Source organism: Aquarana catesbeiana, unplaced genomic scaffold (genome assembly GCF_042186555.1).
Source record: "Aquarana catesbeiana isolate 2022-GZ unplaced genomic scaffold, ASM4218655v1 unanchor237, whole genome shotgun sequence".
NCBI classification, from domain to species: Eukaryota; Metazoa; Chordata; class Amphibia; order Anura; family Ranidae; genus Aquarana; species Aquarana catesbeiana.
Window position 1 is genome coordinate 377,352 of NW_027362665.1, and position 16,087 is coordinate 393,438.

At 47.4% G+C, this 16,087-nt stretch overlaps 2 protein-coding genes across 2 annotated transcripts in view; both read left to right on the forward strand.

Annotated features, from left to right (window-relative positions):
• LOC141122012 (uncharacterized) overlaps positions 1-16,087 on the forward strand; it is a 373,719-nt gene that overhangs the window by 246,612 nt on the left and 111,020 nt on the right. The gene's annotated exons all lie outside the window — the stretch shown is intronic.
• Positions 1-16,087, forward strand: part of LOC141122023 (uncharacterized) — a 313,410-nt gene that overhangs the window by 180,312 nt on the left and 117,011 nt on the right. The gene's annotated exons all lie outside the window — the stretch shown is intronic.

A 16,087-nucleotide genomic window follows, 5' to 3' on the forward strand; every position in this document is an offset into this window, starting at 1 on the left:
ACAAAGATGACAACATGGTCAAAAGGAACAGAAAAACAAAAAGGAAACAAACCAGAAAAACTTTTGTACTCAGAGGTCCAAAGGAGAAAGCTTTCAGTGTGTGAAGTAAGCCGTAGCTTAAAACTGTGCAAACCATTGCCTTTCCGAGCAACTAAGTGCCACTATCATGACTTTTGGGTCAAACAATAAAACATTCTAGACCCTAAATGTTATACAGGCCCCAATACTTTTTAGGCGGAGAGACATCAGTTTAAGGATCAGGTAGCTCACAGGTGTCAAATAGTTCCACCCACTGTCCCTAAATCTTATTAAATGTATGGGGGCATCCCCTTGGTTCGTAAATCAACTTATAGATAGGTAGAACATGGTTAATCAGATTCTTCCACAGGTTAATGGAGACCACCTCCAAGTGAATTCCTTGCACAAAACAACAATTAACGAAGAAATTGTTTCTGATACAAGCCCAAATCCATGTCTTCCAGCACCCCTAGAATATACCACTTGCAGATATTGGGGAGATCAAAATGTGTAGCAATAAAGTGGGTAACATGTGACCAGAAGGGACAGCCCTTATCACAGCTCCATGGCATATGAAGAACATCTCCTCTAGAGTTATGACAGTCAGGATTATCTCTCCTATTCATCTGAAAGAGCCGGAGTGGTGTATAATAGGTTCTATGAAAGATACCCAGCTGTATTAGTCTATCTCTTGCTGCAATAGTAGTAGTGAAATAATCCTGAAGGATCTCCTCCCAGTTATCATCAGACAGGTCTGGAATATGCATTTGTCATCGGGCTCACAAAATATGTAAACGTGTAGGGTTACTTTGTATTAGAGTACCGTAATATGAGGTAATGAGTTTAGAGTTGTCATTGCACAACAGTTCTTTTTCTAATATTGAGTTATTAAATTGGCCCCCCTAAATCCTAGTTGAACCATGGCTGCATGTCTCAATTGAAGGTATTTATATTACCAGGAGTTTGGAAGGTGGAGTTCCTGCTGCAATTGAGTGAATGATTTGAGGGTGTCATTATCATGAATTTGATGTACATATTTTAGGCATTTTTGCACCCAGAGAGCTGCGTCTGACAATGTGGAGAAGTGTGGAGGATAGGATTAAACCACAATGGTTGATTAGGCAAAGTGGATCGGAGTCACTAAGCCGGGTCTCACATTGTATATATATTTTAATCACATGCCGACCAGCGCACAATGATATACATCGGCACAATGGCACGGCTGTGCAAATGGGCGTACAGGTATGTCCCCTTTAAGATGCAGCATTGTGGGCGCACATGCGCGACACGTGCTCCGTAACCACAGGTCTCACGGACTCAATGTCCACCGGTGTCCTGGCGATCGTGTCATGGAGCGGAAGAACGAGGATATGCTTATGTAAACAAGGCATTTCCCCATTCTGCCTTGTGACATGACAGAGATCACTGCTCCCTGTCATCGGGAGCAGTGATCGCTGTCATATGAGTAGTAGCCCATCCCCCCCACAGTTAGAATCACTCCCTAGGACCCACTTAACCCCTTGATCGCCCCCTAGTGTTAACCCCTTCCCTGCCAGTCCAATCAGTGTATTTTTTTATAGCACTGATCGCTGTATAAATGACAATGGTCCCAAAATGTCAAAAGTGTCCGATGTGTCTGCCATAATGTCGCAGTCAAGATAAAAATCGCAGATCGCCACCATTAATAATAAAAAAAATTATTAATACAAATGCCATAAATCTAGCCTCTATTTTGTAGACGGTATAGCTTTTGCGCAAACCAATCAATGTATGCTTATTGCGATTTTTTTTACCAAAAATATGTAGAAGAATACATATCGGCCTAAACTGAGGGAAAAATTTGTTTTTTTATATAATTTTGTGGGATATTTATTATAGCAAAAAAATAAAAACCGCAGAGGTGATCAAATACCACCAAAAGAAATAGGGTACAAGGCGAAATGTTTGTTGGGACTTTAAATGAGGATTAATGGGGTCGTTCAACTCCCCACCTCCATCCAGGTTTTAATACAAAGAGAGAGAGAACGTAGGGTGGGACTTTGAGTGAGGCACACAGAAGCAACTGATATGGGACAAGAAACAAATTTAATTATAAAAAGATAATGCATTTCCACATGGTATTACACAAGATCAGTATAAATACTTAGTAATGTATCATAATAAGCGGTCCAACATGGACTCATATACGAGTATGTAATATATAGCTGAAAAGGCACAGTAGCATATAACATATAATGTACAAGGATACCAATGTTACAGAGTGTAGAGAAAAAGAACAAAAAAACACAAATAAAATGGAACGTCCATACATAGTTATCGGTTAGGTACACCTCTCGGTAGTTGTAAGCTCTACGCGTTTCGGGACCTTTATGTCACTCTTCAGGAGCAAAACCTCAAGGGTCCCCTATGAATATGAGAAAACCACATTTGAAAAAAAGTTCAAATGAAAAGGTGGGCAAATGTAAGACATGTCCCCACACATATATACATCTGGCCCACCAACCCCTACGTGTGACCCACCTGGGGCAGTGCTTTGGGCTGGTTGGGTGTCACCAGGAAGAGCCCTCTCGGCTCCGGGGGTGGTAGAGCTTACAACTACCGAGAGGTGTACCTAACCAATAACTACGTATGGACCTACGTTCTCTCTCTCTTTGTGCCACCAAAAGAAAGTTCTATTTGCGGGAAAAAAAGGACGTCAATTTTGTTTGGGTGCCACGTCGAAAGACCGCGCAATTGTCAGTTAAAGTGACGCAGTGCCGAATTGCAAAAAGTGCTCTGGTCAGGAAGGGCGTTTAATCCTACTGGGGCTGAAGTGGTTAAGAGTAGGGATGAGCTTTATGTTCGGGATTGAACATGAGTTCGACTCGAACATTCGCTGTTCACCCGTTCGTCGAAAACCAAACTTTATAGGACGTTCGCGCCAAATTTGAGCGCCGTGTAATGCCCCATAATGCACTGCTCAGTCTTCATGATGATAGCTTCCAATGCCGCGTACACACGATCGGAATTTCGGCCCACAAAAGACCGATCAGAGCTTTTCGTCGGAAAATGCGACTGTGTGTATGCTCCATCGGACTTTTGCTGGCTGAATTCCAGCCAGCAAAAGTTTGAGAGCATGTTCTCAATTTTTCGGTCGGAAAAAGTTCCTATCCGAAAATACGATCGTCTGTGGCAATTCCGACGCGCAAAATTCCTATGCATGCTTGGAAACAATTCGATGCATGCTCGGAAGCATTGAACTTCATTTTCTCGGCTCGTCATAGTGTTCTTGACGGTCGTAAGTTCAGCAAACTTTTGTGTGACCGTGTGTATGCAAGGCAAACTTGAGCGGAATCCCAACGAAAAAGCCGAGAAGTCCAATCGTGTGTACGCGGCATAAGGATATATTTGGTTCTGGGCACCACCACCAGTGCCTAAGGCCCAATTTTTCTGCCCCTGTTTAACAGGGGTGTGTAATTACAATTCTTGATATAATATTTCACAGCAGGGCCCATTTCTGCGCACACCAAAAGTAACTGTGAGGGCTTACAGTGTTCTGGTACCACCAACACTTAAGGCCCAATTTTCCGCAGAGTATATAGGGCAGGCCGTATAGTATATACAGGCGTTTCCCTATTTTCAAACATCCGACTTACAAACGACTCCTACTTACAAATGGAAGGAGACAACAGGAAGTGAGAGGAAATCTACCCCTAGGAAGGGAAATTCTCTCCTGTAAGAGTTACTATGGGAAAAAGGTGTCTCCACTGATGCTTTATCACCAATCCTTGTTTCCCTAATAACCCAAAATTTTTAAAATCCAATTGTCATTGGGACAGAAAGTGAGGTGAAATCTTCTGAAGAGGGGCACAGACAGCAAAACAAATGTTACAGGGGTGATAACCCTTCCCTATATTATCCAAAAAAGCTTAAAGGGTTTGTAAAGGTTCGTGTTTTTTCACCTTAATGCATCCTATATATTAAGGTGGAAAAACACCTGGCAATGACGGCCACCCCCAGCCCCCCGTTTACTTCCCAGAGCCCGTTCACCTGCTGTGCGTGTCCCCCTGGGATCCTCTTATCCACGGAGTCTGGCCGTTGATTTGATAGATAGGAGAGATTGATAGCAGCGCAGCCATTGGTTCGCGCTGCTGTCAATCACATCCAATGATGTAGCCCACCGGGGGGTGGGACCGAGTCATACACGCCGTGTCTATGGACGCAGCATGTATGACAGGGAGCGTGCCTGCAAGCTGACCCCCTCGGGATAGAGCTTCCCAGAGGGAGGTTAGCTATTGCGGGGAGGAGCCAAGAAAGCCGCCAAGGGACCCCAGAACAGGAGGATCGGGGCCACTCTGTGCAAAATGAACTGCACAGTGGAGATAACTATAACATGTTTGTTATTTAAAAAAAAAAAAAAAAAAAAAAACAACAACCCCTTTAAAAATAGATTTTTTGGCTGGAGCTACACTTTAAAAATGTACGCGTTCCAAATTACAAACAGATTATACTTAACAACAAACCTACAGTCCCTGTCTTGTTTGTAACCCTGGGACCGCTTGTATACTGCTGTTCAGAGTATATAGGGCCTGGGGACCCCATGCCTTTTCTTTTTTTAATTTGGATGCAAGGTTCCCCTTAATATCCATACAAGACCCAAAGGGCCTGGTAATGGGCTGGAGGTGGTACCCATGCCGGAAAAAATGCACCAATTTACAGGCATACTATAGACACCCCCCAGGTATGAAATTTAAAGAAATATTTCAATTTTATTGTTTCACTTTAAGCATTATTAAAATCACTGCTCCCGAAAAAATGGCCATTTTTAAAACTTTTTTTGCATTGATACATGTCCCCTGGGGCAGGACCCAGGTCCCCAAACACTTTTTATGGCAATAAATTGCATATAAGCCTTTAAAATTAGCACTTTTGATTTTTCACGTTCGAGTCCCATAGACTTTAACGGTGTTCGCACAAATTTTTTACCTGTTCGCATGTTCTGCTGCAAACTGAACTGGGGGGTGTTCGGCTCATCCCTATATGTCAGTATTACATTGCATATCCCTGTATGTTGCGGTCATTCAGGTGCTTATCTAATAGTTTCTTGAAACTATCAATGCCCCCCGCTGAGACCACCGCCTGTGGAAGGGAATTCCACATCCTTGCCACTCTAATGCCCCGTACACACGGTCGGACTTTGTTCGGACATTCTGACAACAAAATCCTATGATTTTTTCCGATGGATGTTGGCTCAAACTTGTCTTGCATACACACGGTCACACAAAGTTGTCGGAAAATCCGATCGTTCTGAACGCGGTGACGTAAAACACGTACGTCGGGACTATAAACGGGGCAGTGGCCAATAGCTTTCATCTCTTTATTTATTCTGAGCATGCGTGGCACTTTGTCCGTCGGATTTGTGTACACACGATCGGAATTTCTGACAACGGATTTTGTTGTCGGAAAATTTTATCTCCTGCTCTCCAACTTTGTGTGTCGGAAAATCCGATGGAAAATGTCCGATGGAGCCCACACACGGTCGGAATTTCGGACAACACGCTCCGATCGGACATTTTCCATCGGAAGATCCGACCGTGTGTACGGGGCATTACAGTAAAGAATTTTGCAATGTTTCCACATCCTGCGGTTATTGCCCTGCTTAGCTTAGTATCGTCTGCAAATGCAGAGATTTAACTTTTTACCCCATCTTCCAGGTCGTTTATGAACAAATTAAATGGGATTGGTCCCAGCACAGAACTCTGGGGGACCCCACTACCCACCCCTGACCATTCTGAGTACTCCCCGTTTATCACCACCCTCTGAACTCGCCCTTGTAGCCAGTTTTCAATCCATGTACTCACCCCATGGTCCATGCCAACGGACCTTACTTTGTACAGTAAACGTTTATGGGGAACTGTGTCAAATGCTTTTGCAAAATCCAGATACCCCGCGTCTACGGGCCTTCCTTTATCTAAATGCCAACTCACCTCCCCATAGAAGGTTAATAGATTGGTTTGGCAAGAACGATTCTTCATGAATCCATGCTGATTACTGTTAATGATACCGTTTACATTACTAAAATCTTGTATATAGTCCCTTATCATCCCCTCCAAGAGCTTGCATACTATTGATGTTAGGCTAACTGGTCTGTAATTCCCAGGGATGTATTTTGGGTCCTTTTTAAATTTTGGTGCTACATTGGCTTTTCTCCAATCAGCTGGTACCATTCCAGTCAGTAGACTGTTAGTAAAAATTAGGAACAATGGTCTGGCAATTACTTGACTGAGTTCCCCAAGTACCCTTAGGTGCAAGCCATCTGGTCCTGGTGATTTATAAATGTTAAGTTTCCCAAGTTTAATTCTGTCCTCTATTAGCCATGAGGGTGCTTCCTGTGATGTGTCACAAGGATATACACTGCAGTTTTGGTTACTGAAGCTCCCCGATTCCCTTGTGAAGACTGAGGAGAAGAATAAATTCAATACCTTTGCCATCTCCCCATCCTTTTTAACCAGATGTCCTTCCTCATTCTTTATGGGGCCAATATGGTCTGTCCTCCCTTTTTTACTGTTTATATACTTAAAGAATTTCTCGGGATTTTCTTTTTGCTCTCCTCCGCTATGTGTCTTTCGTGTTCTATCTTAGCCATCCTTATAGCACCCTTACATTTCTTATTGCATTCTTTATAAAGTCTGAATGCTGAGGATGATCCCTCAACCTTGTATTTTTTTAAGGCTTTCTCTTTTGCTTTTATATGCATTTTTACATTGGACTTAAGCCATCCAGGACTTTTTTTGCTCTTTTAAATTTATTTCCCAATGGGATGCATTAGCTAATGCCCTTATTTAATATGCTCTTAAAGCAAACCCATCTCTCCTCCGTGTTCTTTGTTTAGAAGATTTTATCCCAATTTATATCTTCTAGCAAGGTTCGTACTGAAGACAATTGACCTGTGATCGCTGTTTCCTAAATTGCCCGTATTTTCACATCTGTGATCAGGTCTGTATTGTTGGTAATCAGTAGATTCACTAACGCTTTATTTCTAGTTGGTGCGTCTACCATCTGAACCATGAAATTGTCCTGCAAGACATTTAGGAACTGGGGAGCCTTAGATGAATGCGCGGTTCCCTCCGCCCAGTCTATGTCTGGATAATTAAAATCCCCCATTATGATAACACTTCCCATCCCTGCTGCTAATCCAATTTGTGATAGGAGATCCGTCTCCCCTTCCTCTCTCAGGTTAGGGGGCCTATAGCATACTCCCAGTATTATTTTCCCCTTCGCTTAATCCCTTTGGAGCTCTACCCATAAGGATTCCACCTCCTCCCTAGCCCCCTTAGTGATGTCATCTCTCAAATTCACTTGTACATTATTGATATATAGGCATACCCCTCACCCTTTTTTACCCTCTCTATCCCTGTGATAAAGGGTAAGGGAAGGGCACAGTGTGCAAAATGCAGGACATTGGGTGCAGGGTGCAGAATATACTGTAGAACATGGGGTTCAACGCAGGAGAAGGGTGCAGAATTTAGGAAATGGGATACAGGGTACCAAAGAAGGGTGCAGATCACCACAGGACATGGGTTGCAGGGGAAAGGTACAGTGTGCAGAATGCAGGACATGGGGAGCAGGGTGCCGAACGTACATTATGGAGTGCAAGGTGCAGGACAAGCAGTGCAAAATGTAGGACATGAGGTAGAGGGTACTGGAGAAGGTTGCAGATAACTGCAGGACAATGGATGCAGGAAAGGGGTGCAGTGTGCAGGACATGAGGTATAGGGTGCAGAATGCAGGGCATGGGGTGCCGGGTAACAGAGAAGGGTGTAGGTCACTGCAGGATATGGGATGCAGTAGAAGGGTGCAGAACACAGGACATCGGGTGCAGGGGAAGGGTACAGTGTGCAGAATGCAGGACATGGGGAGCAAATTACAGAATGTAGAACATGTGGTGCAAGGTGCAGGACATGTGGTGCAGAACACAGGACATGGGATACAGGGTACCGGAAAAGGGTGAAGGTCACTACAGGACATGGGATGCAGGAGAAGGGTGCAGAACACAGGACATTGAGTGCAGGACATTAATACAATCCCCCGCTCCCCTGTGTCCTCCTGCATGTCCTGTACATCTCCCCCAGCAGTGTGTGAGAGCAGAGTGGATGGAGAGGACATCTTGTGTACATAAAGCAGCATGTCCCTCCCTGGCTGGTTTCTTAGCTGGCTGCTTTGCAGGCTTTTCCTGGTTACTCCTGTAAGGACTTTGTAGTCCTGTTTCTCAGCACCTTGTGGGGATCTTTGTGGCAGTGCCGAGGTGGCGCCATGTTGGAGATTTGGTCCCGCTCCTTCCTCTCTGTTCTGCCGGAGGGCTCTGCAGGGACACAGGCAGCTGTGGGTGGAAGCAGGAGCCAAAGGTGACAGTAATGCGGCCGTAGAAAGGAGAAAGATCGGCAGCGGGAGCTCAGAGAGATGAGTCCTCTCATGCCGCTGTCCTGTCCAGTCCACCCCTCACTTCACAGGTCGGGTGCCATCATCTCCTCCTCCCCCCCCTCACCCTCCCGCCTGGCCCCGCTCCGAGCCACATTCCTGTCTGAATAATGTGTCCGGGTTTTAGGCTGAAACATTATTCAGACCAACAGTGAGAATGGGCTGACAAGAGCCCAGGGGCCAGGATGCCATTTCTAGTCACCATGGTGACCTGGGATTTGTTGAACCCTGACTTATATTAACCATAGATACATGGAAACTCAGCTGGTTCAGCAGGGATCGGTCACATTTCCATCCATGTGTGGTCACTGCCGGATAAAAGTCACTCGATCAGCGGCTGCAGCCAATAGCTTCATCACTGATCTGTGTATTCTGAGAGCGGAGGAGCGCCCCCCATTGTCAGAATACAATAGTGCAGCGGGGAGGATTCCCCCATCCCCCTCCAATGTGTAGATGGAGGGAATCATTTCAGTTTTTTCCTCTCATCCCGCTGGCTGAACGATAAAACTGAACCATGTATGGCCAGATTTGGGAGCAAGATATATTAATCATCAACTGATCCCCCTGAAGGGGTTAATGTATGTATTACCTCCTCTGCCACCAAATCCTGCAACGTCTCCTCTCTACGTCCTTCCGAATGGAAATCCCTTTGTCCTCTCTGCATCTGAGATCACTTCCTGTCTTTACCTGACATCACTTCCTGTCCGCCATAGAGACTTCCTGTCTGGGTAGAAGTGAGATCACCACCTTGTGGAGCTCAGAGGAACTGCAGCCCTGAGAAACGTCTGGTAGTGTGAACACGTCCTTGTGCTGTGTGTGTATGTACTGTATATCCTTATAGATGGGTCATCTCCACTCCCACCAAGGGGGATAGAAATATATTACTGCTCGGGGGGGGACATTTTGGCCCCTTTGATTTTGCAGTAAAATTGATTGCAGATTTAGTCATGTAGAACATCTGTTATATGGATACAAAGAACCCCAGCCGAGAGTAAAGGGTGGAAATGGCTCCTGATCCCCAGATTTGGGCAATTATGTCACCAATATAAATAGAATAAAACCCGCGCTATGTGTAACAACTCAAATACCTACAAAAATAACTTATACCGGACTGCTGCTGTAACAAAGGTAAGTATTCCCTTTATCAACTAGAAGAGCATTATGTGTCACAGCGCTGTCCTATTGTGTGTGCACATAAATCATCACAAATACACTAAAATATGTGGAGACATTCATATATAAAGTGCTAGGGGCTCAAATAATATTCTCTGCAGATCTACTGCTTCCACTTTACACCTACTTTATTGATCTTATGGTGTTTATCAATAAATGAAGTAAACTGATCCATGTGCAAATTCATATACAACATAAAGTGCTTTTTGCACAAGATGCTGTTCCCTGCAGATCCACTGCTTCCACTTTGCACCTATTTCTTAAATCTCATAATGTTTACTGCTATATGAAACAAACTTAAAATCTTGTGCAAATTCATGTAATCATACAATATTTTGTGCTCAATATAGTGTTCTCTGCAAGTCCACTGCTTAAACTTTGTATCTATTTCAATGAACTTATTTAAAAAATTTTTTAAAAATCCACCAATTAATGAAAAGTTGATAAGGTGTAAAGTTCTCGGTGCTCCAAACTGTGCCAGCTGTAGTGTAGCCACGCCTTCTTCCACCTCTTACACACGTGATGGTGAGGGCGCCCCCTTAGTAGTGCTTCCCCACTCACCAGAGCAATATGACTCCCAGCTTTTCATCTACCAGAGTCACCAACATCCTTCACACTCTCCTCACCTCCGATGGCAAAGGAACTGGATCCTACTCGGTCGTGTCGCTAGGGGGACGGGGGGGCGTTCCGCACCCGGGTGACACCCGCTAGAGGGGTGACACCATCTGAAAGCCCTGGCTCCCTTTGGCAGGTTTTTTTTTATTTCAGCCGACCCAGAACACCTCCAGCCGCGCCTGTGTCTTCCTCCTCCTACCTCGCAGCCTGTCACTATCTCTGCCTGGGTGGCACCACTGCACACAGTCCTCTCGGAACTCTCCGCTCCAGCTGCCGCCCGGGTTTAACTTTTACTTTAGCCGTCCACCCTGTCCTGGCCCCAGGCTAGTGCAGTAACATGGGGGGTACCAGCACCACCGCCCCAAGCCCAAGGTGAGGTGTCATTGTTGAGGGGTTTTACCATGGTGTTGGCCCCCCCAGTTACACCTGAGCCACTCATAGTCTGAGCTGTTGGTAGTGTAATAGAAGGGAGAAGAAGTGTATGTGTCCAGCCGGCGCCCTGTGCTGGTCTGATAACCATGGGGGGGGGTGTCTACTGCTGTACACAGCTATAATATATATATAATATAGCGGCTCTGTCCAGCTCAGGGTGGGTGACTCAGTCAGCTACTATACCTATATAATATAATATAGCTGTGTCCAGCACCACCCCCCTCCTGGTTATTAGACACAGCTATATTATATACAGTAGCTGACTGAGCTGCCCACCCTGAGCTGGTCTGATAGGGGGGGTGCTGCTGTGTCCACCACCCAGGTATAGTAGCTGAGCTGAGTCACCCGTAAGCTGGTCTGATGGGGGGGTGCTGCTGTGTCCACCACCCAAGTATAGTAGCTGAGCTGAGTCACCCGTAAGCTGGTCTGATAGGGGGGTGCTGCTGTGTCCACCACCCAGGTATAGTAGCTGGGCTGAGTCACCCGTAAGCTGGTCTGATAGGGGGGTTCTGCTGTGTCCACCACCCAGGTATAGTAGCTGGGCTGAGTCACCCGTAAGCTGGTCTGATAGGGGGGTGCTGCTGTGTCCACCACCCAGGTATAGTAGCTGAGCTGAGTCGCCCGTAAGCTGGTCTGATAGGGGGGGTGCTGCTGTGTCCACCACCCAGGTATAGTAGCTGGGCTGAGTCACCCGTAAGCTGGTCTGATAGGGGGGTGCTGCTGTGTCCACCACCCAGGTATAGTAGCTGAGCTGAGTCGCCCGTAAGCTGGTCTGATAGGGGGGGTGCTGCTGTGTCCACCACCCAGGTAAAGTAGCTGAGCTGAGTCACCCGTAAGCTGGTCTGATAGGGGGGTTCTGCTGTGTCCACCACCCAGGTATAGTAGCTGAGCTGAGTCGCCCGTAAGCTGGTCTGATAGGGGGGTTCTGCTGTGTCCACCACCCAGGTATAGTAGCTGAGCTGAGTCACTGGTAAGCTGGTCTGATAGGGGGGTTCTGCTGTGTCCACTAGGGATGAGCTTCGTGTTCGAGTCGAACCCATGTTCGACTCGAACATCGGCTGTTCGATCGTTCGTCGAATTGCGAACGATATGGGCCGTTCGCGCCAAATTCGTGTGGCGCGTCACGGCCCATAATTCACTGCGGCATCGCAGTGCATTGCTTGCTGATGATTGGCCAAGCATGCACTATGACCCGCATGCTTGGCCAATCACAGCGCCGCCTTAACAGAGAGCCATAAGGAGGCTTTGGCCAATTATGGCTCAGGGGATTTAGTACACGCCCCACACTATATAAGGCCGCCTGCATGGCGGCCCTGTGCAGTGTGTTCCGGTGTGCTTAGAGAGAGAGAGAGACAGTGTCATTTCATTTGAGTTAGCTAGATTAGGCAGGACAGTCAGTCAGTTAGCTGCACTTAAAGTGTATTGTGTATATATATGCATCCCAGGTGTTGCATATATATATATATACACTGTATTCAGTTTAGCTAGATCCGTTCCTGTTATCTTCTAGACTATTTACATTTAGTGCAGTGCGTCCTGCTCACAGTGTTCAGCTAGATCCGTTCCTGTTATATTCCTACTGACAGGCAGGCTTGTCTTGTTACAGTATTTTAAAGAAAATTACTGGTGTTCTTTTGATCCTATTAGTACCACAGTCAGGCAGCTAGACTATTTACAGTTAGTGCAGTGCGTCCTGCCCACAGTGTTCTGCTAAACCTACAAGTAAGTGGGGTGCGTCCTGCTCACAGTGTTCAGCTAAACCTACAAGTTAGTGGGGTGCGTCCACCTCACAGTGTTCAGCTAAACCTACAAGCTAGTGGGGTGCGTCCTGCTCACAGTGTTCAGCTAGATCCATTTCTGTTATCTTCTTACTGACAGGCAGGCTTGTCTTGTTACAATAAATACAGCTACCTGAAGAAAATTGCTGGTGTTCTTTTCATCCTATTAGTACCACAGTCAGGCAGCTAGACTATTTACAGTTAGTGCAGTGCGTCCTGCTCACAGTGTTCTGCTAAACCTACAAGTTAGTGGGGTGCGTCCTGCTCACAGTGTTCAGCTAAACCTACAAGTTAGTGGGGTGCGTCCACCTCACAGTGTTCAGCTAAACCTACAAGCTAGTGGGGTGCGTCCTGCTCACAGTGTTCAGCTAGATCCGTTTCTGTTATCTTCTTACTGACAGGCAGGCTTGTCTTGTTACAGTAAATACAGCTACCTGAAGAAAATTGCTGGTGTTCTTTTGATCCTATTAGTACCACAGTCAGGCAGCTAGACTATTTACAGTTAGTGCAGTGCGTCCTGCTCACAGTGTTCTGCTAAACCTACAAGTTAGTGGGGTGCGTCCTGCTCACAGTGTTCAGCTAAACCTACAAGTTAGTGGGGTGCGTCCACCTCACAGTGTTCAGCTAAACCTACAAGCTAGTGGGGTGTGTCCTGCTCACAGTGTTCAGCTAGATCCGTTCCTGTTATCTTCTTACTGACAGGCAGGCTTGTCTTGTTACAGTATTTTAAAGAAAATTGCTGGTGTTCTTTTGATCCTATTAGTACCACAGTCAGGCAGCTAGACTATTTACAGTTAGTGCAGTGCGTCCTGCTCACAGTGTTCTGCCAAACCTACAAGTTAGTGGGGTGCGCCCTGCTCACAGTGTTCAGCTAAACCTACAAGTTAGTGGGGTGCGTCCACCTCACAGTGTTCAGCTAAAGCTACCTGTAGAAGGTTGGTGGTGTTCTCATACTACAGGCAGGCAGTTGATTTTGCTAGCTGCAGTATCAGTACATATATATATATATATATATATATATATATATATATATATATATCCCAGCTTAGTGCAGCTACAGGCCATTAGTATGTCTGGAAGGCCAAGAAGGAGAGGCAGACAGTCACAAGCCAATAAGAGAGGGCAAGCAGGCTCTATGTCTAGTGCTGGTCGTGGAGACGGTGCATCCTCATCAGCACGTGGCCATGGGACACGCTTGGCCTTTTTTTCGGCAGCTGGCCATGTTGAGCCGCAACATGCGGAAGACTTGGTCGAGTGGATGACCAAGCCGTCCTCATCCTCCTCATCCTCTCTCACCCATGCCCAGGGTACTTTGTCTGGCAAAGCAGCGGCCTCTTCCCTTGGCTCAATGTCATCAGTGACTCCTTCCCTAGCCCCACCATGTCCTCCTGAGGAGTCCCTCGAACTGTTTGACCACAGTGTTGGGTACATGCTCCAGGAGGATGCCCAGCGTTTGGAAAGCTCTGATGATGATACTGAGCTCGATGAAGGCAGTAACACGAGCACGGACAGAGGGGGTGCCCAAGAAGGACAGCAATCTGGCAGTCATGCTCCCCCTGCTGCAGCATACTGCCAGGTTTGCTCCAGTGATGAGGAGGGAGGGGATGATGAGGTCACTGACTCAACGTGGGTGCCTGATAGGAGAGAGGAGGAGGAGGAGGAGGAGGAGGCGGCACATCACCAACGAGGCAGGATGCCCTCCAGGGGCCAGCCTAAGGGCAGCACATTGACTGCATCACACCCCAAAGCTCCACATGTGCAGGGCGCTGCAGTCTCTGCGCGTTATTCAAAAAGTTCTTTGGTGTGGGCCTTTTTTGAGACGAGTGCATCAGATCGCACCGCTGCTATTTGCAACATATGTCTCAAGCGTATCTCGCGTGGCCAAAACATCTCCCACTTGGGTACCACATGCTTGACCAGACATATGTTGACCTGCCATGCAGTTCGTTGGCAAGCGTATCTAAAAGACCCACACCAAAGAACAAAGAGGACCTCTGCTTGCTCCTCATCAGCTGAGATTTCCAACCCCACTAGACCTTCAGTCCTCTCTGAGACCTGCACTGAGAGGAATGAAGGTGTAGAATTAGGTGTGTCACAGCCACGTACTTGTGGGCAATCTGATTTTGGTACACCGACGTCAGATTGTACCAGGCAAATTTCCCTGCCCCAGCTGCTGCACCGCCGAAAGAAGTTTGCTCCCAGCCATCCACATGCCCAACGGTTGAATGCTAGCTTGGCAAAATTGCTAGCACTTCAACTGCTGCCTTTTCAGTTGGTAGACTCTGCCCCCTTCCGTGAGTTTGTGGAATGTGCGGTTCCTCAGTGGCAGGTACCCAAATGCCACTTTTTCTCACGGAAGGCAATTCCGGCTCTCTACCAGCATGTGGAAGGCAATGTCCATGCCTCGCTGGACAGGGCGGTCAGCGGTAAGGTGCATATTACCGCTGACTCATGGTCCAGCAGGCATGGACAGGGACGTTACCTAAGTTTCACGGCGCATTGGGTGACTCTGCTGGCAGCTGGGAAGGATGCAGGACAAGGTGCAGTAGTGTTGGAGGTTGTTCCGCCACCACGCCTCCAAAATGCTAATGATTGTGACACACCTCTCTCCTCCACCCCCTCTTCTTCTTCCTCCATGGCCTCTTCCTCGGAACCAGCGGTGCTCCGTAGTCGTTCAAGGGGCTACGTAAGTACGCAGGCCAAAAGATGCCATGTGGTGCTTGAGCTGGTGTGCTTGGGGGACAGGAGCCACACTGGGGCAGAGGTTCTGTCAGCTCTGCAGGGGCAGGTTCAGAGGTGGTTGACGCCACGCCAACTTAAGGCAGGAATGGTGGTTTGCGACAATGGCACCAACCTCCTCTCTGCCCTCCGACAGGGACAAATGACCCATGTGCCCTGTTTGGCTCACGTCCTTAACTTGGTGGTGCAGCGGTTCTTGGGCAGGTACCCGGGCTTACAGGATGTCCTGAGGCAGGCCAGGAAAGTCTGTGTGCATTTCCGCCGGTCATATAATGCCAGTGCTCGGCTGACGGACCTCCAAAAGGAGTTTAACCTGCCCAAGAACCGCCTAATCTGTGACATGCCCACCAGGTGGAACTCAACGTTGGCCATGCTGCAGCGGCTGCACACGCAGCAGAGGGCCATCAATGAGTACCTGTGCGACTATGGCACCAGGACAGGGTCAGGGGAGCTTGTTTTTTTTTCCCCACGCCAGTGGGCCATGATCAGGGATGCATGCACTGTCCTGTCACCATTTGAGGAGGCCACGAGGATGGTGAGCAGTGACAGTGCATGCATCAGTGACACTGTCCCCCTTGTCCACCTGTTGGAGCACACGCTGCGTGGAATAATGGACAGGGCACTTGAGGCAGAACAGAGGCAGGAAGAGGAGGACTTCCTTAGCTCTCAAGGCCCCCTTTATCCAGACAGTGTTCCTGCGTGCCCGCCGATCACACAGGAAGAGGACGAGGAGGAAGAGGAGGAGGAGGAGGAGGAAGATTGTGTCAGTATGGAGGTGGAGCCTGGCACTCAGCATCAGCAGCAGTCTTTAAGGGATCAGTCCCAAGAAACACATGGACTTGTACGTGGCTGGGAGGAGGTGGCTGCGGACCATG